Source organism: Podarcis tiliguerta, assembly GCF_965153285.1.
Source record: "Podarcis tiliguerta genome assembly, chromosome: Z".
NCBI lineage: Eukaryota > Metazoa > Chordata > Lepidosauria > Squamata > Lacertidae > Podarcis > Podarcis tiliguerta.
The window spans coordinates 6,056,846-6,082,641 of NC_139553.1; the positions used below are offsets into that span (position 1 = coordinate 6,056,846).

Genomic DNA, 25,796 nt, shown 5'->3' on the forward strand with positions numbered 1-25,796 from the left:
TTTCTTGATCTCCTACATTCATCAAGGGAGCAAGTATTGTAGGTAGGTTTTTAGCCAACTGACCTTTCAAACACTTTAGGATAAATTGCCCAAAATGCAAGGGTACAAGGCAAGAATCACCTAAAACACCTAAAACAGTCATGCTAAAAACAATGGTAAAATCACTTCTACAAGTTGGAGGAAGATTAGTTTTTGAAAGGCACCTGTCTTCTCAGCCCATAGGAAGCAGCATTTGGGACAAAATGCCCGCTACCTTGACAGAGGGCTAGGTCTAACAAGTGCAGATGCAAACCATACAACCATCACCTTCAAGCTCTCTTCTTTACCCATCCATGATATCTGCTCCATTCAGCCATGTTAGGGCTCTGCAGGCAGAAGAGCAATGTGTGTTGCTCGGCTGATCAGCAGCTATTCTTTTCCAACATGAAGGTTATTAATGGCTATAATCCATCAAGTAATGGTCCTAAGGAAATGAATCTCCTGACAAGTAACCTTGCCACATCTGAAAACTTAGGTGGCTGTTGACATTGCTTGTAGAGAATTTCAGCAAGACAGCAGTTGAACAATGGCACTGGAGAAGTCTTCCAGAGGAATATATATATGGCTTTGTTTATGAATCACTTCTCATAATATACCCCAAAGCAATTTCGCAGTGATCTTTAAAACAAACAGTTTGTCTATTTGTAAAAGACAAATAGAGACGGCACCTGCTTGGAACGTGATGGAAAAGTTCCAAAGGGCAGGTGCCACAACACTAAAGGCCTGATTCCTACACTGTATGGATCAAACCTCTTGGTGATGTGGTGATCTTGGAGGAGGCCCTGTCCTGCACAGTTGGTTATATAAAGGATGAGTAAAGTGCTGCATTTCCTGTCATTGCCATAAGCATTTGTATGTAGGGATGAGGGACAAATTCAGTTCAGTTTGTATCTGGATATGAACCTACCTAATTTGCACTTCCTGAAAAAAATGTGTGAACCAAGCTATCCTTAAAAATATCACAAGTCTCTGAATTTTGTCATTCCCCAACCAAAAAAAAAAAAAAGGGGGGGGAGAATGTATAGGAAGGGAAAACATGTATTCTATCTTTTTGAAGATAGCATTTTAAAACGACATTAGGGAAGTTGTTTGCAAAAAAAAAAAAGGACAAAGTTGGGGGAGGATATATTAGCCAAATTGCATATGCTGATTAAGCTTGGTGTGGACTTTTCATTTTATTTTATATGCATACTATTGCAGAAATATATAGCAAACTGAGCTTAAGATTGGAAAAATGAGAAATGGAGAAGAACTGAAACTGACATGTGTCATCTATCCCAATGTGAATATGTGCTCTATTCTGATGTCTGAGATCCAAGTTAGGATGGCAGGTGGCATTATTTATTAATTTATGTGTACTCTCAGACACCTTCATAAATAATTTATCTGGGGCATCATATAAATCAATTAAAAACCTGCAGTTAAGAATTCCCTCAATAAATCTGTTAAAATATCCAAATAAATGCCACTGACCCATGTGGTTCCCAGGTGGTCAACCACCCAGTCATTGACTACAATCAATGGTCCGTGCTTCTCATCTGATCTGAAAGTCAGCTCTCACCTAATTTTCTACATTTAAAAAAGAAAAAGAACCACAGTTCTCAATCTTTCCATGTTTTCGAAGCTCAACTGCATGTTTGTGAGTGATTTAACAAGAGCTCTCTGTAGTTTTCCAATGCCATGGTGTTTCCTGGAGTGTCCATGATAGCCATCCTATGTAGCAGTTTTGACAAAAAGGATATGGTTTGAAAAAAGTAAAATATTTGGGGATTTGGTTAACACCTAAAAATATTGACCTGTTCCAGAATAATTATGTACCGGTTTGGAAGGAAATAAGGAAAGATCTGGAGGTGTGGGGCAGAATGAAACTGTCCTTTTGGGGCAGAATTTCCACAATCAAGATGAGGGTGCTTCCAAAGATGTTATTTTTATTTCAGACTATCCCCATTATAAAGGGGGTAGAGATTTTTAAAGAGTGGCAAAAAGTGATTTCAAGGTATATTTGGCAGGGCAAGAAGCCAAGAATAAAATATAAGTTATTAACAGATGTGAAAGAAAGAGGTGGCTTCACCCTGCCAGATATGAAATTATATTATGAAGCAGCATGCCTTTGCTGGTTAAAAGAATGGATAAAATTAGACAATAAGGAATTATTAGATCTTGAAGGTTTTGATAACAGATTTGGATGGCATGCATACTTACGGTGTGATAAGAAGAAAATTCATCAAGGTTTTGGGAACCACATCTTCAAAAATTCGTTAATAGAAGTATGGGACAGGTACAAAAATCTGTTGGAACCAAAAGTTCCACACTGGCTATCTCCGTTAGAAGTTATGAGTGTAAAGAAAATTAATATGAGAGGTAACTGGATCACATATGGTGAAATGGTGATTAAAGAGGAGGGGAAATGGAAGTTAAAGCCGTATGAACAAATTAAAGAACATGTATATGATTCGTTGCATTATTTTCAGGTTAATGAAATGTTTAAAAAAGATATAAAAGAATGTGGATATGGAGAAAAAGACTCAAAGTTTCAAACAATGAATGTAAAATTTTGTCAAAAATGTATAAAATACTGTTGGAATGGAACATGAAAGACGAAGAGGTTAAATCGGTAATGATACAATGGGCCAAAGACTTTGGGTATAATATACAATTTGATGGTTTACTGCATGTACTGCGTTGAAGGAAAATGTTATGAAAATGTTCTACAGATGGTACATCACGCCGGTAAAATTAGCAAAAATGTATAAGACATGTAATAAGTGTTGGAAATGTAAAGAAAAAGAAGGAACATTTTATCATATGTGGTGGGAATGTAAGAAAGTGAAAGGTTTCTGGGATGCGATTTATAATGAATTGAAAAAGATGTCAAAATTTACTTTTGTGAAGAAACCAGAAGCCTTTCTTTTAGGAATTACAGGAAAAGAAGAAAAAACTGTAAACTCTTTCAATATGCAGTTACAGCAGCAAGGACTTTATTGGCTCAAAAATGGAAACAAGAGGAAATACCGACAATAGAAGAATGGAGAATGAAATTGACAGATTATGCGGAATTGGATAAACTAACTGGGAAAATCAGATATGCCCGAGACCAAAAGTTCATCGAAGACTGGGGAAAGTTTGTAGAGTATCTGAAAAATGTATGTGATATACAAACAACGCTAGTGGGGTTTCGAGAGGCACTGTAAAAATCGAGAGATATTGTCAAAAAGAAATAGAAGGGAGAGGGAAGACAAATGGCAATATGTATAAAGGGAATGCGTAATTAAGAGATAAATATGGATGATTGTCAGAGAAGCTGAAGGAAGTCCAAAAGGGATGCTTTGTTATAATTTGGATAAAAATGTACAAATGTATTGGAAAATTAATAAAAAATTATATATATATATATATATATATATATATATATATATATATATAAAGACAAAAAAGATATGGTGAGCTGTTCCTGTTTTTGGAGTTTAAAACTGCCAAATCCTCATCTCTAAGAGCCAGGCAGTTTGCTACCCTCCAGATGTTGGTGAACTACAATTCCCACAGTCCCTGACCATTGGCCATATTGGCTTGCCCTGATGGGCTTTGTAGCCCTGAAGGGTGCAACATTGGCTGCTCCTGCCTAAGAGCACCACTGTGGACCTAAGATTGAACAACGTGATATGCTTGAATTCTTCCTTATGCTTTCAATCTCCACCCACCATTCTGCATCTTTTTGCTACTGACACACTCTGATTTCTACACTGTAATTAAAGTAATGAGGTTGGGTGTCAGAGAGCTGCACTGATGCAAACCTTTGTGAGGAAGGAAAGCATTTGAATTGTTTCCTTAATGTCCACTTGCGCTCTGTTAACTCTGCATAAAGTTTAAAGACCTCTGCTTCATTTACGATTTCCTCAGCATCTCTTAAATTGTAATTGTTTTTTTTCTCTTTTCTTTTTGTCTCTATCTCTTTCTGACCTGGCAGGGACATGGTAGGACAAAGCATCTTTGCCCCAGTGTGTCACCTTCACAAAGGTAAGGCAGTTGTTGGTGGGGGTGGTGGGCTCAGTTGGCCTGGCCAGGTGGGTGGTGGTGTGCGTGTGACATCATACAATGTGACAGGCTCCCCAATGTTGGGGAAAACTTGGTGTGTCTGCCATTGGCCAATCTGGCTGGGGCTGATGAGAGTTGGACTCCAAACACATCTGGTGGGCCACAGATTCCACACCTCTGTGCTATGTTTGGCTACAGAATTGCCACACAGTGTGGCCAAAACTCTGAAAAGAAAATATCTGAGCAATCATTCTGTCTCCAGCCGTTCAGTTTGGAAAGGATTGCTTCTCCAGGATAAGAAGCCTGTCTTCTCCTTCTAGGCTGCCATAACCCTTGAATGTTACCGGTAATTGCCAGCCATGCCCCACAGGAGACTGCAGGGGAGGACCAAAGTTGTGCAAGATGCATGAAAAAAAAGGAGGGAGGGAAAAAGAAAGAAAGAGAGAAGACTCTGGGTTGAAGGGGGGAAAAATGAGAGTTGGGGATGTTGATCTGAAAAGGAAAGGGAGACCCAGTGCAGATTCGGCCTTTGTGAGATCCTGAGAGAGTTTCTCTAATGGTCTTTGCAAGTCATTATTTCCTTTACATATTCTCATCTCTCCGACAAAAGAGAACACATAAATCACTTCTCCTTGTCCCAGTTTGACCCCACAACCTCTGTAAGATAATGAGGAGCTGCACCTATCTCCCCCACTCTCACTGCCAAGATTTATATCAAAGGACATTAATTCTCCATGATAACATCTCTATTTTTTAAATGCAAATGCCCCCTGATCCTTCCCTGAAATCTGCTCGGTGGGCTGCTTTTAACTCAACGTGTCTGAAATTTCCTTAGAAATTGGTGAAATTGGCTTGGCTGTCTCACAAGTTGGTGGATGCTCCTGGGAGCAGATTCTAATGCAGATTTCACTACATGGGGGCTGAACTAGATTGCAGACAGACTCTAAGAGACTTTGCACACATATTTCACACTGCACGTTTTCTCCTGCGATATGCATTCAGGAAAACAGCCACGTCCAGCATCATGCACTGCTGAACACAGAAAATGAGTGATTTGCTAAGGTGAGCACTGGTCTGACTTGGAATACAAACTTGCTCTGTGCATAATGCTCCCTTGTGCCTTGAACGATGCAACAGCATTGTCCTAGGCACCAGAGCCCTGGGAAGTGTACTTTGGGGGTGCTCTGGGAATTGTATATACCATGACTCCTTACATCTGAGACACTGTTGTCAACATGCACAGCACCAGCCTAAGCACATGGAGCTCTAGGACGTAACAGTTCCCAAAGTTCCTGATGCCAGCAGTAAAAATTGAAAATGCTACATTTTGCAGAATTCCTGGCCTTCAGAATGCTTTTGGGTGAGGGGGGATCAGAGGCATTTTGGCATATCCCAGGAATAAAGAACCTCAGGCCTGGGGCCCAAATGCAGCCCTCTAGGTTTCTCTATCTGGCGATTAAACATGCCTCACCTACCCTGCTTTACACCCTCCTTGAGTGTTTTTGCCTGTCTGGAATGTGTTCTTTAACTCACATAATGCCTCTAGCTCAGCTGGATGAGGATAGAAAGGGCTGTATGAGTATACAGTGGTACCTCGGGTTACATACACTTCAGGTTACATACACTTCAGGTTACAGACTCCACTAACCCAGAAATATTACCTCGGGTTAAGAACTTTGCTTCAGGATGAGAACAGAAATCTGGTGGTGGCGGTGCAGTGGCAGCAGGAGGCCCCATTAGTTAAAGTGGTGCTTTAGGTTAAGAACAGTTTCAGGTTAAGAATGGACCTCCAGAATGAATTAAGTTCTTAACACAAGGTACCACTGTACATAGAAACTAGTCTGCTATACACTTGCATCCACTCATTTTTGCCTTTGGCACCCACTCACCACTGGCATGCACATTTTGGATAGCTGCCCAAAAGAAAATGAAGCCCTCTGGCTAAAACAGGTTCCCCTCCCCTGCTTATCCCACTGATTTGCATTGTGAAATTAGGATCTTAGATTGGCAAGTATGTTTATTCCCAGGCCATGTTACTTTTGCATACAGACCCTCATAAATACATCCTGTTCAATTCTGCCACCACAGTCATCCTCATTATTTTTTAAAAGATCCATCCCAAAATCCACCTTTAAATATGGATATTTCATGTGTTTTCTTTCAAAAGATGCATTATAAAATGTGCAGTTTTTTTAGCCAAGTACTGCACTACAACACTGAGAGGGAAATATGAAATCATTGCAATACACACACTAGTCTAAGAGCTATGGATTGGTTTCAGTTTACATTTGGAATTTGAAAAGATCAAATTCCTCAAGCATCCCTAATTATGGCTAGGAAGATCTCTGGAGGGGAAAGCCTGGAGCCTGGGCTAGCTAATGAATTCCTTGTCCTCTCCTCTATGCATCTCCACCCAACGGCTCCTGTTCATTCTCAAGGTGTTCTGTCCTAATGAAAACAAGGTCACGCTTGCTCAGCAGCTGATGGACAAGAAAGGAACAGGTGGAGAAGCTGTGCAGTCGTGTAGGTTTTTATTCTGACATCCTTAATGGAATACAGATTTCAGCATTGCTGAAAGAGCTTATGCTTGAATAGCGAGAGAAGAATTATCCCATTGTCAGACACGGCTCAGGAATCATCAGGCGCGTAGTGCAAATATTTTGTTCTCAATGGAATGCAGGGGGAAAAAACAAGGAGATGTTGAAGATTGAAGATTGAAAACACGGCACCTTCTCTCTATACATGAGAGATAAAGCGACCGCATCTGATAAGTAACTGCATCTGAAAAGAACACTTGGATTCACAGACTAGTTTGGCCCATGATGGCTATACTTGACACACAAACGCACCCATGCAAAATTACTGCAGTTTGAATAGGATGAAAAATTAATATTTTAGTCATGAACCACTGGATTATTCTTATTCCAGATATTTCTTATGCAGGGGAACCTTATTCAGTCAAGCAACCACATTCGCTTGCGGGACTGCACACCAGTTTCAGGTGTGGCCACACACAAATCTCCATCCATGCAAACAAGAGGCATTATTACAGTTCAAGGGCACATTCCAGCTAGGTGAACTTACTAGCAGAGGGTATCGAGCAGAGCCAGTGAGGTGGGTAGCCTGATTAGAGTTCCAAGGGCCATCTATAGAGGCCTGTAGGTCGACATTCAGTTCCTGGATCCTAGTTACCTATTTCTGATTTAATATATGGCGAGTTCACTCTGTGATGCATTACACTCACCTTGAAGACCAGACTAACTAGAACCCTATTTGGCTGTTCAAATCCCTCACATGATGTGGGAAGTCGATCACAAGCATTCTACTTCTACCCCTGAAGTGGGAAGCCCTTCTTTTTCCAAATAATTTTTATTTATTTTTTATTCGTTTTCCAAATTATTACAGATCAGACCAAATTACTTTAATACAATTTCTTTTAAAAAATAATAATCAAGTTTCCTGCTCCTGTTGCAAACATATGTCCATCACTTCCTCCTGCAGCTGCTTCATCTCTTCTTTAATATCCACTTGATCCTTCACTTGATGTTAGTCGATCCTCGCAGCTGGCTATTATTCTGTCCTTACAGACTATTATTCTGTCCTTATTCTGTCAATTCTTATAAATATAAAATCCACTTATTCTGTGAACCACCCTGAGACCCCTGGGTATAAATTTGATTATTAATAATAATAATTTCATGTTTGTAGTCCTTCGTAAACGTTGTCCTCAGATCTGGTGTATTGAGAGAGTTAATTGCTATCTTCTTCTGTTTAGTTCCCTGCAGTGCTTGCAAAATGAATTCACATTCCATTCCTTCTGCTGTTCACCAGCTTGTGTACAGGATGCAGCTATAAATAACTCCCAGATAACATGTCCAATCTCCGCCATTAAAATTCCACTCTGGAGTTCTTCCTCAGCACACAGGTAAAGACAATGTCTTTTTCTCAAATACAGCCTCTTGCCAGATTTAATTAGCAGCCGTTCATCTTACTCTGCATTGCTCCCTCACACTTCTGGTCCAGTCCAAAGATAATTTTAAATAAAGTCCATTCAATCTTGGTTGGGGGGGCATAATAAAACCTTGTTAAATTCCTTGTTGAGCATAAATCAAAATCCTCCCCACTCTTTTTCTCGGTAGCAGACAGAATAACAAAGCCATGGCTACACATGTCTCTTTCATTTTGCAGGAGAGGACAAGGGTGGGAAAAGAACCTTTGGAAACCATATGAAAGCACAAAGCATCTTGTCCTCCCCCTTATTTCCTGGCTGTTGTAAGGATTTTCAAGCCTCAGAAAATCATTCAAATACCTTCAAAGAGCCAAACCCAGTCCTTTCGGCAACTGATTGATTGCAGCCTGTTATCATATGTCGTTTCAGGAGCGCCTCATGATTAACACCAACATTCTAAATTAGTGAGGAACCGATCACAAATCATGCCAGTGAGGGAGGTTCATCCATTGCAGGGACACATTCCCAGGTCGCACCTGCTCTGCCTTTCAAATTGACAGACATGGGCTTAAGCAGCACAGTGGGATGCAGTGAACTTCGCAGAACCCACTGGGGAACATTGCCAGGAATTTTACCTCATAAATCCTAGCTTTCTCCTGCCTGAACCTAGCGCCATGAATCGTGACGTCAGCAGGGAACCCCTTTTCCAAATAATTTCGGTTTTCATGCAAATATAAAAACAAGATATAATGCAGAGGTGCATTAAGTTTCACATGCAGTACACAGTACACAAGAAATATGTTTATGTATGCAATATCAATTCAAGTATCCTCTCCACAGAGATTCTTGTGTTGTGGGTAGGATAAAAGTATATTCTGTCACATTTATAAAGGAAAAGAATGGAAGCCTGGTCTTGCCAAAAGTGTCTATTCTTGAAGTGCCTTTAATTACCCTTCTGTGACAAGTAAGGCATTCTGATAGAGCCACACTCCAAATATTATTTACCCAGATTTCTATGGGGATTTCTATAGGTTGTTTCCAGTATCGGGCTATGGTTAATCAGGCTGCTGTTAATAATAAAAAATACCAAATCTCTGCATTTAAGGTTACTGTTTAAATTTGAGTCAAGTGATCACAAGGCAAGAGCCGAATTGGGTGAAAGAAATTGCTGGAAATAATATGAAACACCTTTTTCCAAAAGTATATCACTGTGCAACTCTACCATGCATGAAAATATGAGTCTAACTCCCTGTAGCCTTTCCAGCATAGGGGAGAGATGCTAGTGTTTATGTTGGCTAGACATGATGCAGTCTAGTGCCAGTGAAATATAATTTTAAGAGAAGTCTCCTGCCAATGAGCAGAGATGGTTCATAGGGATGGGTTGTGCCAAATTGATTGCCATTTATTATCTGCAGTTATGATCCCTTAGTCTTTTCCCCATACTGTATGGAGGCCTCCTGTATCACCTGCATATTGTTCTTAAAGAGCGCTATAAATAAGGCATGTCCAACTTGTCGATAGCAATCGACTTGGGGATCACTGACTGATTTTCGTCGATCGCAGGCTGAGAAAGAAAAGCCTTTCTCTGCAGCCTGGGACGCAGCAGCTCATGCTGCTGCTGCCAGTCCACTCTCATGCAAGCCTGAGCTCCTCCTCCTCCTCTTCCTCCAGCCGAGGAAGTTGACTTGCCTTTCTTCCCCGGCACCTGCTCTGCCCTGCACTCTGTGTGTGTGGGTACTGACTTAGGGGTGGGGGCGATAACATGATTGGACTTGAAACCAAAAGCCCCAGAAGCAGAAAGACTGAGGTGGAGGGAGAGAGTGAGGATGCTGTGTGTGTGCGAGAGAGAGAGAGAGAGAGAGAGGGAGAGGGAGAGAGAAGCTGACTCCTCAGATCTGTGCAAACTAATATAAAAATATAGTTTGACTTTTCTCACTTGTTTAGTTACTTAATGACTTCGGAGAGTGGTAGATCACTGCCAGTTTTTGATACTTGTTGGTAGATCGCAGCTTATTTGAGGTTGGATGTGCCTGCTATAAATGAAAGATGCAGCTCATTTTATTTCATATCTTGATTTGTTACAGAGAGACTCAAATGACATAAGAGAATGAAGCCCCTCCCCCTTGCATTCCAAGTATCTTGCAAATGTGCACAATTGAATAGATTGAAACCAGGTTAACTAGGCATCATACAGTTTCTCCGTCAGCTCATGCTTAGAAATTGCTTTGCCTCTAGGCATAAGCTCTCTTACCTAATTGATGCCTTTCTCCTCAATTTTTAAAAATTGTCCATATTTATCCTCCTGTCGGAATAACAGAAGGTTCAACAATGGAGTCAATGGTGAGGGTTTGGGAACCAGAACTCAGACTCAATAGCTCCACGTCATAAGCTAAAAGGGTTTTGAATCTTTTCCAACTCAGTCTGGGATAGTTTTAGGAAAAGAAATGTCCTTACAGACGGTGAAGAGAGAGGGGCCTTGATCTGCACCCATGAAATGTCATATTGTCCCCTAATCAAGGGGATCAGAGATTTAATCTGAAATGCTGCAGAATAAGAGTCCTAAATTTGGCATTCTGAGACCTCCCTTAGATCTATGCCTAAATAATCTATATCTTTTCCCAGATGAAACAAATAGAGTTAGCTTTCGTTGTGATTCTTTAAACCGAGATGAGGGAATACGGATGGGCAAAACCTGAAAAGAATATGAAATATTTGGAAGAATAGATATTTTAATCACAGCTATCTTGCCAAGCCAACTGAGATTTAAATGTTTCCATTTCACCACTTCTTGGGAAATATCTTTGAGCAGGTTTTTTTTATAGTTTCTGCGACTAAGCTGCTTAAGATCTGGTGTTAAATTGATGCCAATATATCTAAACCCACCATGAGCAATGCTAAATTCTGGTTGTGGTATTAGTTACTCATGAATCATTGTGGGTAGGTTAATTGGAAGAACAGCAGATTTTGCATAATTTATCATACAGTCCTGCAACTGCATGAAATGCATTCAATTGTTTTTTGAGTGGTTGGAGTGCATTAAGAGGGTCTCGGAGAATAACCAGAGTGTCATCAGCAAACCTATTTATTTTCTGCTCAATGTTTCTAATTTTCACACCTTCACACCCTGTTGCATCTACCCACAATTGAATGGCAAGCACCTCTATCACACTGCAAAAAGCAGTGGCGTCAGCAGGCATCCTTGACGGGTGCCCCTATTGAGGTGTATGGGTTTGGTGATATACCCATTTAATGTAATGATGGCATTAGACTGTGAGTAAATTTGATTAATGGTATGAAGGAATTGCTTACCAAATTGTAATTTAGCTATTAAAGATTTTTAAAATGGCCACTGAATTCTGTCAAAGGCCTTGAAGGCACCCAGAGAAATAAAAGCACCAGGGGAGTTTTGTGTGTGGAGCTCATGATTTACATTAAGAATTTGTCTCACTGAATCCAAAATATTTTCATGAAACCTGTTTGGTCAGTTGAAATATATTGTCCAACAAAAATATTAATCCTTTTGACCATTACTGCCATGAAAAGTTTTGCATCAACATTAATAAGAGCAAGAGGTCGATACGAGTCCACCTTTGTGGCATCTTTCCCTGGTTGCAGAAATAAGGTCAGTTTTAAAGTTCACCATGTTTTGGGAATTTCCCCTTCTTCTAAAATTGAATTAAATAGACTAGTTAACCAGGGTGAGAGTTCCATTCTGAATACCTTATAGCAGTGGTTCCCCATTAGGGGTCCAGGGACCCCTAGGGAATCCACAGAATCCACCCAGGGGGTCTGTGGCTCCATCCCTTGGCTCCCCCCAATTAAAATTTTGTCATTTTTGCATAGTAATATCACAAATGTTGTTGTCTGTTTTTTGTTTGGTTTTTTTTGGTATATCTAAAATCCTTTGCTTATTAGATGCTACCTCACATTCTGTTCAAAAAACTGCTATGCAGAGGTAACTACCACATAGTTATCAAAAATTTCAAAAGTAAGGGGTCCATGGCTTTGCTTTTGAGAAATGGGGAGGGAGGTCCTCAGTAATTAGCTAATTGGGAGACATTGCCTTGTAGTATTTTTCTGAGAAGCCATCTGGCCCTGTTGATTTGCCCAGTTTTAATATTTTTATTGCATCCTATACATTCTCTTGGGATATTCGATGATTCAGATGATCCCTGTGCTCCTCAGACAATGGTTTAAGGCACACTTGAGAGAGTGTGTAGTGGTTAAGAGCAGTGGACTCGTAATCTGGTGAACCACATTCAATTCCCCGCTCATCCGCATGCAGCTGCTGGGTGACCTTGGGCTAGTCACACTTCTCTGAAGTCTCTCAGCCTCACTCACCTCACAGAGTGTTTGTTGTGGGGGAGGAAGAGATAGAATGTTAGCCACTTTGAGACTCCTTAAGGGGAGTGAAAGGTGGGATCTCAAGTCCAAACTCTTCTTCTTCTATAGAGGATTGTGAAGGATTGTCAGAGAAGTATAATATTTTCAGAAGATTTCATCAATTATCAAAGTATCATTACATAATTGTCGTTGGGCATCATGCATGCCAGTAATCTGATTTTTTAATTTACACCTTTTGACTGCATGAGCTAATAGATGACAAGTTTTGTTACCAAATTTATAATAAACACTCTGACTCCTGCCATTGCTTTATGTATGCATTCAGACCCAATGGGTTATAATTCAGAGCAAGTTTTTTTCAGGGCCTGACTTAATTTTTTGGATTTTGGGGTCTGTGACTCCTTTTCCAATATTTTAATCCTAGCAGTAAGAGTACTGATTTCAGATTCATATACCTTTTTTCCTTCTTGAGGCTTCACTAATGCGGTGCCTCTTTAAGACTGTTTTTCTCATGTCCCACAGTACAGTAGTGGTAAATTATTTTCCTTAAAATAATATTCTAGTGCTTTTAATAAACGTTCTTTAGATACCTTATCAGTGATTAAGCTTGCATAAAAATACCATTTTGGGGACCTTGGAGGGCTTATATCAAAACTTTAAAAAAAAATGAGACAGGGCCATGTTCCGGCAGAGTTAAGACACCAATATTAGCTCTAATCACATTTTGCATAACATCTTGAGCTACTAATAGGAGATCAATCCTGGACCATGTTTTGAATCGGTGAGAGAAACATGAGAATTCACGTGCTGTAGGATTTCAGTGTCTGCTAGGCCCCAGTGGCCAATCATGCTCTGCAATCAGTTGTCCTGACTGCTTCTTGAAGAACAGAAAGAGCTGCAATCTATGGAGTCATTAGGGCAGCAGTTAAAGTCCCCTCCAATTATAATTGAGCCTTCTTTGCAAAGTGTTCTTAAGGAAAGCCTGTTGGTCAGAATTTGGTGCTTATGTGTAGGCCAGAGTAAGATTCATAGTACCAAGTGAGCCTCTAACAAAAATAAATCCGCCATTTGGGTCTGCTATTGAGTCTCTCATCCAAAATGGGCAATACTTGGAGAAGGGGATAGCCATGCTCCTACTTTTGGAAGAGGCAAGGGCACACAGTTGCTCACTGAGCCATTGACCCTTTAGTAATGGTGATTTGGAGCATTTACTTTGATGGGTTTCCTGCAATATAATTATGTCTGGATGCTCTCTGTGTCAGTTCAAGCTCTTTTTACTGCTGAGCCCAGGCCTTTAACACTGAATGGGAGGATTTGTAGGCAGGTCTGGATACGTGTAATGTCTGTGCTGGGAGATCAGCAAACTGTTTTGCAACTGTGACAAAGCCTGGAACAGCCTTCCCGGCTTGCAAACTTGGGCCTTCATTGAGGCTTTTGTTAAACACTGGACTATCTGCTGGACTTCTGTCTTGAAAATCAAACAACCTAAACTGAAAACTATGTGACATGGTTCCTTGGTTTGCAACCGCTTTGGATTACAACTGTTTTGGATTACAACTACGTCAAACCTGGAAGTGTGTGTCCCTTTTTTTGGATTACAACCCATTTTGGGTGGATTACAACCAATTTTGGTGGGAAGGCCTATTGGCGAAAGTGCGCCTTGGGTTACAACCTGTTTTGGTTTACAACCAGACCTCCAGAACGAATTATGGTAGTAAACCAAGGTACCACTGTACAAAAACCCAAGGTGAACCAGCAGGAACATGAGAATGGTGGAGATCCCTCCCGTAGAACCCAGGATTGACTAGGGTGGCAGGAAGGAGTTGTGGCTAATCTCCATGTTCTCTCCTCCTACCCTCGGACAAAGGTTTTTCCAATTTACTGTTGCACTTGTTAGAGTTCAGATCCTTTTCACACATAAGGAAATAAAATGTAACCATTTCTTACTTTCTCTTTGGAGTTGCCTTATTTCTTTATGCCTTTTTTTGTTGTCCAGCTCTTTTGAGCTGGGGAGACGCACTGGGGAGAGTCATCTGCTGCTTGGGGCATGTTGGCAGCCTGTTGGTTATCACTCACAACCCATGTTCTGCCTTTGTGCTGGACTATCAACTTAAAAAGGAAGCCTGAGTGATATGCTATGCCTGCTTCTTTTAGAGCTGGTCTGCTATAATCCTGAAGTCTCTGTGTCAAAGCCTTTTGGGCCACAGATGGATACAGCTTGCACTTGAATTCTTCTTGACCATATTCACTCTTTCTTGATCTGTATCCAGCACAAAGACTCCATTATTTTCAATACCTTGTGCATAAAAAACTCCATCTTTGGCAATTACACATCTGTTATGATTAAAATTTACATTAAAAGCATGCTTGGTCAGAGTTGACACACTCAGCAAACTTTCTGTTAATTCTGGCAAGTAAACTACATTTCTCACTTCGTTATGAATAGTTTTTCTGCCTGCAACACACTTGAGCAAACCTGCTTCTTTTCCTTGCAGATATTTTGTGGCCATTTGCAATTGTAACCTGTCTCTGATGAGTTTTCATTTAAGTCTCTGAAAAAATCAGCATAACCAGACAAGTGCGCTGATGCTCCTGAATCAACTAACCAACCAGAAGAATTACTGTTAATAGCATCAGTTTTTGCTAGATCTGATGAACTGCAAAGGCATTTTTAGTTTGCTTTCAGCCACCACCTTGGAACTTTTCTTTATTTGTGCCAATTTGTTTTGTACAATACCTTGCAAAATGTCCTATTTTCCCACACAGAAAGCATCTAGTTTTGTCTCTTTTGTTTGTACCTTGAAAAACAGTTTTATTTTTGAAATTATACTTACCAGTCTTTCGTATAACAAATATTTGTGTTTCATCCTCTGCTGCCTTCTCTACTCTCCTAGCAGCCTCCACTTTAAGTTTTGATACAACATTTTCATATCAAGTTTATATTTAGACTCTAGCCAAGTGCATGTATCAAAGAATTGTAACTTTCAGGCAGACTTGACAGAATTAAAATCACTTTTTCCTCTTCAAGTTTCTTGCCTATAGTATTTAAATGATCCATCAACTTTGTCACTTGACTTTGATGCTTTTCTAAATCTCCATTCCCCCCCCCCCCCCAATTTAAAACTAAACAGCTTTCTTGATAAATACAGTCTCTTATTCAGAGTGTTCCTCTCATACAATTCTTTCAGATCTTGCCACAACTCCATGGCAGTCTTAAAATCGCTTATGTGGTGTAAGTCACTGTCACTCACATGAGTTGAAATTACTGTCCTTGCCTTCCTGTCCTGCTTTTCCCACTTTACTTTTTCTGCCTCTTCTGCTGCTGCAGATTTTTTAATTGTTTCCCACAACTTCTTCACTAGCTCATTCTCCATTTGAAATTTCTCCATTTGAAATTTCTATAAAGGATGGTTACTTGAAGTGAGAACAGGCACAGAAGGCTCTAGGGCTTTCACAGCTTTTATATACATGGTCATGGTTTTTCTCTCTTTTCAGACTGGGCCCATAACCCTATTGTTGTAGAGGGTGGGGTGAGTAACAAAACCAATCCTCCTGGCAAACTGGGAATATCCCCTCACTCACCCAGTTTAGGACATTCCATACCTTTCCTCAGCTGAGTTTCTTTTCTTTCAGCAAAGTAAGCATGTCAAACAAATCTTTAATAATAAAGAAAATTGTAACATACCATCCGAGAGAAATTAAAATGACTTAATGAGGCAAGAATGACAGTTGGTCTCTCTAACTGATCTTAACTGAACACCAGAAGGGAGGGGCTGATTCCAGAGAATAACACAAAGTCCCGCCCACCAGGTGCCAGACATTTTTATGCTCAAATTAGGCCCCAGTGTTTTTCTTGCAGTCACTCCCCTTCCTGATTTTCTGGTAGGCCTCTTAGATGAATTTTTTTACCTCCTGTCCCTGTCTGATTGTTCCTCCAACTTCATAGCAAAATCTTCTGTCATTTGTAAGAGCTGGATCTCAGACTGGTTAGTTAGAGCAAGATTGTGTGCATCATTTTATGTTTTAGAAATATCAGGCACATATCAAATTTCTGCTCAAGTGAAGTTGGGGCTGCTCTCCAGTCCAAGGCCAGTGCCTACCTTATTTTATTAATGTAATCATCTGACTCTCTGGCCTCTTCCATTACAGCAGCTGCTTTCTTGCCTTTTGGGGCCTTCATGAAGCCTCATACAGAGCTCCCTCTATTTCTTTCTGAAGCACTAATCTTGCAGATTTCCTTTTTGGTCCCCGTATTTCTTGAATCATCTCCATGCTGAGGCTGTATAAAACTTTTTGATTAGATGTCAGTAGGATCCACTCTGATTAGAATTTGTCCCAGGGCAATTGGAGATACAGAAATATGCCTCTTTTTAGCTTTCCTGCTAGCCACCCCTCCCCCAGCTTTTTCTACACATGGAGGCTTCTCATACAATTTAGATCCCTATCTTCTCAGGTTCTAAACCACGTAGGAAACCTGTACAATTGCAACAGGTTCCATCACCTTTATCAAGGGTGGGAAACTGGACTGAGCAGGTGGGCTAGCTCTAAAACTTTGCCACCCCCTGTGGGCCATTTTAACAGGTGGACTGTGCAACAACATTATATGGCATCAAACAATTTAGCCTGTGAAGAATTGGGAGCAAGTTCCTATTTTCTTCCACTCTTTCCTTGCAGGTGTGGCCTGCTTCAATTCAAGTTGCATTGAACAAGCTTCCTTTGTAGGCTTAGCTCAGGTTCATTTAGGCATTTCTGATTGTTCTTGTTCAGTTTGGACCCTTATTGTATTGCCTCTTAGCTTTCTCCTGTCCAGGTTCCTTTTACTCCTGGGGTGGAGCAATAGCTCAGTTGTAGAGCATCTGCTTTGTGTACAGAAGGTTTCAGGTTAAATTTCCTATCTCCATATAGGGCTGGGAAAAGCTCCCATCTGGACCAAGGTTCTGACTTCGTATAAGGCAACCTCCTGTTTCTATGTTCATCATCCGCTGGATCATCAATGCAAATGGGCTGTGCAAATAAAGAGGACAGATCTGAGCACCAACAAGCTCACATTTCACCACTATGAATCTCTCCCATTGAAGTTGTCTCACCTCGAGTGGCAGCAACTTTCCATTTGCTTCAGTGAATCATGTGCTACCTCATAATGTGGAAAGCAGCAGACATTAACAAGACACATGACAAGCTTGGTGAGTCAACCAAAGTGAGCGCATCTGTCAACAAGGGGCAGGTGGCCAGCTCTTTTCCTCAAGGGAAAGATGGCTGAATAAATAACACAGGAAAGGTAAAGCAGATCCCATCAAGCTCCCTTGCCAAATTCAATCAGGTCAGGTGAGCTCTGAACACACAGATCCAAAAATTAAAAGTCTACTGTGCCAAACATGCTACTTGAATACAAAATTCCCTCTTGTAAAGGGCAGGAGGGGAAGACATTATAACAAAGTATTTATAAATTACTTGAATAAAAGAATTGAGGGGATGCTCATAAAATTTGCCGATGGCACCAAACTGGAAAGGGTAGCTAATGCCACAGAAGACAGAATCAAAATTCAAAATAATTGGATAACTGGGCCAAAGCTAACAAAATGAATTTCAATAGGGACAAATATCAATTATCTAATTTCTGTGGTTAACAAATGTAGTTCTTCATGTCCATTTATTATATAACGAATATTTCTAAGATGAGATGCACAATGATACCATTTAAGCTGGGATATCCCTCTGTCAATAGGAGTAAATAATACAATAGTGTGTGGTTGTGATCAATTATCTTAATGAATAAATTATATAATAAGCTTTTGTTATCTAATAATGGTGCAGTCTGGATAGGAATAGTTTGAAAAAGAAGCAAAATTTTCTGAAGTAACATTTTAACTGTTGAAATATTACCCCTTCAAGTCATATATAGGTTTTTCCAAATTCTCATGTTAGTTTTGAAGTCTGTGATTATTGGTTTATAATTTATTCCAGCTTTGAGACTTTTGTATGTATATATGTGTGTGTGTGCGTGTGTGTGTGTGTAAAAAATGAATTTGCATATTACACAGTTTAAGAACTGATAATTTGTGGAGACCATGTATTAATTCTGGAGGCATTTGAATGTAAAACTATTCTGATTTACCATAATTCACTTTAAATCCAGATACCGAGTTAAATTGGGATTATTCTTGCATGATGGCCAGAATTAAAATTTGAGGATATGGTGTTATCATTGTATTGTCATCTGCAAAGAAGTTCAATATATAGCATTTACCACGAGCTGTTATTTCCAAATTGGATGGATTCTGTTGGAGTGCTAGGGCCATTGATTCCTTGACTACAACAAAAAGCAGAGGGGATGGAGGGTAATCTTGCTTTGTGCCCTGGCAGATGAGGAAAACCCCCAAAGTATCTTCAGTTTACCTGTATGTTTTCATGGGTAGAATCATGTGGTCTTTTTATCAAATTGACAAAGGGGGAATCATACCCTGAATCTGGTCAATGCAGCAAACGAAAAAGGCTTGTTAAATCAATCAAAAGCTTTAATGACATCTACTTAGAGTATTTCAGTAGAATTTGGTTGGGCATAGGCCATGAATAATATTTAGTATGTGTCTGATGGGAATAATGATATACATATCTATGGTGAATAAAGAATATATGGTCTTATTAATAATGTAATTTGGTTCAATTCATGCTTGTCTGTCTATTTTATCAGGATTTTTTGCATCCACATTTATCAATAAGATGGGTCAGTAAGAGTTGGTTAGTTACAGGTTTTTTAATGGCTTAGGAAGTACTATAATATTTGTTGGTTTCCATGTGCTAGGGACTTCCCCTCTAGAAAAAGATACTTGTGAACAACTTAGAAAGAAGAGGTACCAATTGAGTTTGGAACGCTTTATAGAAAGCTCTGTTCAAGCTGGGAGACTTGGATGGTTTCAGGTTTTTAATAGTTGTTTTATTGTTGTTGTTTTCATTGTTACTATTTCTTCTAGCTTAGATGGTGGAGGATGCTTTGTGTGAATGGCAGCAGTATGAATTGTTATCTAAGGAAGTGATTAAGTGATATACTTAATCCGTTCAGTGAACAGTCAGTGTGTTTCCAAATTCACTTGACTTGAGTCTGTATGCCCCAATAACATCAGGGTGAATTGCCTGTGCCCACAGCTGATGTGCTGCCTGGACCAGCTCTTCAGGCTCATAGAGTTCAACAGCAGCATTGGACTGGACTGCCTCTAGATGGCCCAGTGACTTGAGGGGATGCGCCAGGGATGCTGCTGGCTAGACCATGACATGCAGGGAACAAGGGAGAAGATGCACCAGTCAGTGTCTGAGCATTCAGTCCTGAAAGTGAAGTTGAAACATGCCCGCAAACCAAGTGGAGGTGGAGATGAAGAAAAGGCATCAGGTGGAAAAGTAGGAGTACAAGCTGCAGTTTCTATATGACTATCTGGTCGCTGATCTGCATATCAGTCTTTTCAATGAGGACCGGCACTCAGTCGTGGCAGCTTCAGACAGGCCATGTTTCAACCACGGCACCCTGCTGCCTGGCAAGTGGCTATCTGCAGTGGAAGAATATAGCACCTCAATCAGATCAGGCATCAGCTTTGACTACTCAGTGAATTTGGAAGTGATAAAAATCCATCAAAGCAGATACAAATCACTCATATTCCTGATTCAGCCAGTGATAACAACCAAATCTGCATAGACATCTGTGGCACCTCCTCCTAGCTCCAATGAGATGTCTGTCGCAGTCCTGGAACCATTGCCCGCATTTTGCCACCTATTTTTTTAATTGTTCATCACTGATCCCATCAGAGCCATTGCATCTCTACCCTCTGACACCTCACTAAATACTGGGGCACTAGTAATCTATCTCAATATTTTTGAATGGCATCTATGTAAATTGTTTCAGCAGTATAGTTTTTTCTTTGGGGGGGGGGTTGGAATTGATGTAAAATCTCATTAGGGTCAATTTTTTAAAATCTTTGTTTAATTGTAAGGAAAGTTCTTGTTTCCATTTTTTCCCCTCAGTAAGTTTGCAAATATCTTATAATTTTTGTTGCCAAATTCATAAACTTTTGGGCCCAATACTGAAGTGAGCCAGCTACTTTAGGGATAGCTAGCATTTTAAATTCAGCTCATTTACATAGTAATTTTCTGCACACCCTAGGACTTTGGGCTTCCCGTAATCTTATATTTAGTCTAAATCCTTTTATGTCTGCAAGAAGTGAGGGATGAATTTTTATTTATTTCTTTTTTTAATCTAGGTATTTCACTTATAAAATGTCCTCTCACCATTGCCCTCAGAGTATCCCATACTAATGCTGGGAAGTGCTCTCCCATATCTTTAATATCTAAGAAATCTGTACTTTCTCCATGACTAATGTATTTGGTCAGTAAAACACTTAAGGCTCCAGCAGGGGGTAGGAGAAGGTGTTGAATCTAAGCTGATAATGGTGATGAGGGGAGCATGGACCGACATCAGTCTTAAGCATTCTTGGAGCAGAGGAGTTTATTAGTCTACTCCTCTAGGATTAGGATATGATCAATTTGGAAATATGATAGGCGGCTCCCTGAAGAAAAAGTGAAATATTTTTCTCCGCTATGTTGGGTCCTTAGGTGAAAGAGAGTCAAAGTTTAGAGTTTGATAATAAATAAAATAAATAAAAATAAACCTTTATTGTCACTACACCACCTGTGTGCAGTGAAATTAAACGAGCCCCCCCCCCTACACTTAGTCTGGTTCATGCTCTGTGTGCTTGTTGGAAGTCAATTGCACCACTATTTTTTTCCATTCAGCAGCCCAACAGCCCATGGATAAAAACTGTTTTTTAACCTGTTGGTGCGGCTGACTATACTTCTGTATCTCCTACCCAAAGGTAGGAGATTAAAGAGGTGCTGGTCAGGGTGTGAGTCGTCCCTAAGAATTTTCCTCGCTCTCCTGAGGCAGCGGTCTCCTGTGATGTCATCTAGTGAACTCTGGGTCCAGCCCATGATATCATGTGCTGTATTCACGACCCTCTGTAGGGACTTCCTGTCCGTGGCTGTCAAACCAGCGTACCATAATGTACCTTTTTCTTGTCCCTTTTTCTTGCCCCAGACCTACCTAGTTGATTTGAGAACATAAGATTTACTACTAGCTTACCTATAAGAAATGATGTAAGAGATGAAAGTAAACATTTCAGAAAGCTGCCTTGTCCTTTGCTAGGACTGTAGACTGAGTCAAAAGTGAGTTCCATGTGCAGTATTGTCTCTTTAACAACAATGCGCTGTCTTAGGGGATCCTGACAAAGAAAACCTGTCTTATCTGAGAGCTAAATTTTGAAGCATTGCTCTTTGCCTGTACACTAATAATTATACCAGCACACACACCTTTTATCTGAAGTGGTTTGGCATTCAAATCTGGGCCCTTAGCTTTCCTTTGGTGTGTCTCCTGAATAAGGGGAATATCAGGATAATATTTACTATGAACCAAAATAACTTTCTCATTTAATAGAGTTGCCTAGTTCATTTACAATCCAAGTTTAGACACTTTTAGTTTAGACATAATATAAAAATGATATTAACAGCATCAAATGGTTGAAGAAAACCAAGCACCAAATATTCCGAGATTAGAATAACAATAAGTATAAACTGTCTTCTTGTCCCAACATAATCAAGAGTGGATATCTACCTCACATCTCATCTCCCACGCTGGGAGTGTAAAAACTAGAAAATAAATTCAAGAAGATGCCCCCACCCTGAGTTTGTTAACCTGGTTGTGACCATGGTGGGAAAAAAAAAAAAAAAAAAGCACTTCTCTCATCAATAAACCACCAGGAAGCAAAAAGAAAGGCAGTGGAGTCTCAGCACCATGTTAGATTGAGAGGGAACCATCTGCATTGTTTCTTCCTGCCCTTGATTTAGAATCATAGAATCTTGGAAGGGACCCAAGGGTCATCTAGTCCAACCCCCTGCAAAGAAGGAATATCAGCTAAAGCATCCATGACAGACAGCCATCCAACCTCTGTTTAACAACCTCCAAGAGAGTCCACAACCTTCCGAGGAAGATTGTTCTACTGTCACACATTGGTTCAAGTCCTACCTTCAAGTGCAGGTAAAAACAAGCTTGCTCCATCTTCCATGTGACAGCCCTTTAGATATTTGAAGATGGCTATCATATCTCCTCTGTCACCTCATTTCCAGGCTAAAGATACCTAGCTCCTCCAACAGTTCCTCATAAGGTTCAGCTTCTAGACCCTTGATTATCCTAGTTGCCCTCTTCTGCACACATTCAGGCTTGTCAACATCCTTGTGGCACTCAGGCACAGTATTCCAGGTATGGTCTGACCAAGACAGATGTTAGGAGTCCAGGTTCCCAGCTTGATAACACAGTAAGTGTGGGTAATGAAAATGGAGGATTTATTGCAAAAAGAAACAGATAGCTCCAAAATGACCCTTCTTAAGACACCTTCTGGTGTCGACAGAAGATATTGAACTTTTGACCTGTACGTCTCTTATTTTGCTTCCTGTCTAGCAGCCCCCCTATTTGCCGCCGCCTCAGACTTATTGTGTCAGCTACATTCTCTTCCTGTTCTGAAAAAAACTGTCTGTGACTGTTCACACCTTTTTGAGCTTCCTGAGAGCTTAGGCTGTATTCCAGCCCACTCTCAGTTGTTCCCTTGGCAACCAGCCATCCAAGGTCAGGGAGAGTTGATGTTGGCAGCTGTGTGCTCTGCTCAGCCGGCGTCGACTCCAAACTTTTCTGTTCCTGACTGTATTCAGCAGCTGGATGCAAAGTTGTACTTGGAGCTGGCTCATTCCTGACAGCAGAATAGAGTGGTACTATTACTTCCCTTGATCTGAACACTATACTTCTGTGATGTAGTCTAGAATGGTATTAGCTTTTTTCTTTGCTAGTTTCAACACATTGTTGATTCATGTTAAGCTTGTGGTCCACTAAGACTCCTAGATCCTTTTCACATGTCCTGCTAGCAAGCCAGGTGTCCTCCATTCTATATTTGTGAATCTGGTTCTCCGTTCCTACATTTGTCACTATTGAAATCCATTTCATTAGCAGAAGTAGAAGTTTATTATTAAATTTGTGAGGTCCATGCCTTTACACAAAATACCATAAAACATTATTAAAAGATAACAATAAGATTATAAAAGTAAGCTAAAATTCATGCCATGCTATCCCAGCAAGGAGACTACCCAAAAACCCCCACCATTCAGGAAAGAAGATACAGCAACAGGTTAGGAAAACAATGGGAGGGACCTCACCGTTTCGTCCAGGAACCGTACCCTAGTTTTCATAGCCTTCACCACAAAGACCGCTACCACGTGAGAAATCCGTGGATCAGCGTCCACCAGTAAAAACTTTACTTGGTCCTCAGAGTTAACTATTGATTTGGGAATAGTTTGTAACATCGCATCCCTGAAGGCCGAATAGATGGGACAATACAACATGTAATGTGTGAGATCCTCTTGGGTTCTCATATGACAAAGACATATACGTTGCTCTGCTGGGATTTTTGCATATCTGCCTGTCAGGTAGGCCGTAGGAATGGTTTGAAAACGGGCCATGGTGAAGGCTCTCCGAAGGGTGGGATTGGTGATATTCGCCAAATAATTGGCACAGGTTTTGACTGTTTTCAGTCGGGGAAGCCAGTGGGAGGACCCTGGGTTCTGAATTATTGTGATATCTAACAGAGCGTCTCTCTCCAGGATCCATTCCCGAACTTTGTCTGGGCTCCACAGTTTGAGGGTGTTAAACTCCGGTAGGGTGTATCTAACCAGGATCTCAGATAGGTTTTGACGCCAAGTGGTATTCTTTTGAAGAGATACAAAGGCTTGTTTGGCCAATAAGGTGTTTGTGGTATTTGCAAGTTTAATGTAAAATCGTAGGACTTCATTAGCTTGCACCAAGTTCTCCAATTTGTTAAGGTCATTTTGAAGTTTAATTCTGTCCCCTTTGGCATTAGCTACACCTCCCAGTTTCGTGTCATATGCAAATTTGATGAGTGTCCCCTCAATTCATTAAAGTTGTCGATAAAGATGTTGAACAACAGTGGGCCCAGGACAGAATCCTGCAGCACTCCACTTGTCATTTTTCCCCAGGAGGACAAGGAACCATTGACTGGAGGAGGGCAAATGTTGTCCCTATTTTCAAAAAGGGGAAAAGAGAGGACCCAAATAATTACCGCCCAGTCAGTCTGACATCAATACCAGGGAAGATTCTGGAGCAGATCATCAAGCAAACAATCTGTGAGCACCTAGAAAGGAATGCTGTGATCACCAATAGTCAGCATGGATTTCTGAAAAATAAGTCATGTCAGACTAACCTGATCTCGTTTTTTGACAGAATTACAAGCCTGGTAGATGAAGGGAACGCAGTGGATGTAGTCTACCTTGATTTCAGCAAGGCATTTGACAAGGTGCCCCATGATATTCTAGTAAAGAAGCTGGTAAAATGCGGTCTTGACTATGCTACCACTCAGTGGATTTGTAACTGGCTGACTGACCGGACCCAAAGTGTGCTCATCAATGGTTCCTCTTCATCCTGGAGAAGAGTGACTAGTGGGGTGCCACAGGGTTCTGTCTTGGGCCCGGTCTTATTCAACATCTTTATCAACGACTTGGATGATGGACTCAAGGGCATCCTGATCAAATTTGCAGATGACACCAAACTGGGAGGGGTGGCTAACACCCCAGAGGACAGGATCACACTTCAAAACGACCTTGACAGATTAGAGAACTGGGCCAAAACAAACAAGATGAATTTTAACAGGGAGAAATGTAAAGTATTGCACTTGGGCAAAAAAAATGAGAGGCACAAATACAAGATGGGTGACACCTGGCTTGAGAGCAATACATGTGAAAAGGATCTAGGAGTCTTGGTTGACCACAAACTTGACATGAGCCAACAGTGTGACGCGGCAGCTAAAAAAGCCAATGCAATTCTGGGCTGCATCAATAGGAGTATAGCATCTAGATCAAGGGAAGTTATAGTGCCACTGTATTCTGCTCTGGTCAGACCTCACCTGGAGTACTGTGTCCAGTTCTGGGCACCACAGTTCAAGAAGGACACTGACAAACTGGAACGTGTCCAGAGGAGGGCAACCAAAATGGTCAAAGGCCTGGAAACGATGCCTTATGAGGAACGGCTAAGGGAGCTGGGCATGTTTAGCCTGGAGAAGAGGAGGTTAAGGGGGGATATGATAGCCATGTTCAAATATATAAAAGGATGTCACATAGAGGAGGGAGAAAGGTTGTTTTCTGCTGCTCCAGAGAAGCGGACACGGAGCAATGGATCCAAACTACAAGAAAGAAGATTCCACCTAAACATTAGAAAGAACTTCCTGACAGTAAGAGCTGTTCGACAGTGGAATTTGCTGCCAAGGAGTGTGGTGGAGTCTCCTTCTTTGGAGGTCTTTAAGCAGAGGCTTGACAACCATATGTCAGGAGTGCTCTG

General features: G+C 40.7%; 2 long non-coding RNA genes across 8 annotated transcripts; one reads left to right on the forward strand and one right to left on the reverse strand.

Moving 5' to 3' along the window:
• Window positions 1-3,953: 3,953 nt before the first annotated feature.
• On the reverse strand, window positions 3,954-16,116 carry LOC310669339. Of its 3 annotated transcripts, XR_014507100.1 has the most exons (5): window positions 15,199-16,113; window positions 12,955-14,624; window positions 9,957-10,053; window positions 8,656-8,721; window positions 3,954-8,476 (listed from the first exon to the last, which is right to left on the reverse strand). It is a non-coding gene; the product is annotated as an uncharacterized lncRNA (long non-coding RNA). The 3 variants fall into 3 exon arrangements; XR_014507098.1 differs by having other exon boundaries at window positions 12,955-16,116; XR_014507099.1 differs by having other exon boundaries at window positions 14,312-16,115.
• Window positions 16,117-16,189: 73 nt separating this feature from the next.
• On the forward strand, window positions 16,190-19,929 carry LOC310669341. Of its 5 annotated transcripts, XR_014507105.1 has the most exons (3): window positions 16,190-16,246; window positions 17,270-17,642; window positions 19,336-19,929. It is a non-coding gene; the product is annotated as an uncharacterized lncRNA (long non-coding RNA). The 5 variants fall into 5 exon arrangements; XR_014507106.1 differs by lacking the exon at window positions 16,190-16,246 and having other exon boundaries at window positions 16,264-17,642; XR_014507107.1 differs by lacking the exon at window positions 16,190-16,246 and having other exon boundaries at window positions 16,264-17,642; window positions 19,341-19,929.
• Window positions 19,930-25,796: the final 5,867 nt, after the last annotated feature.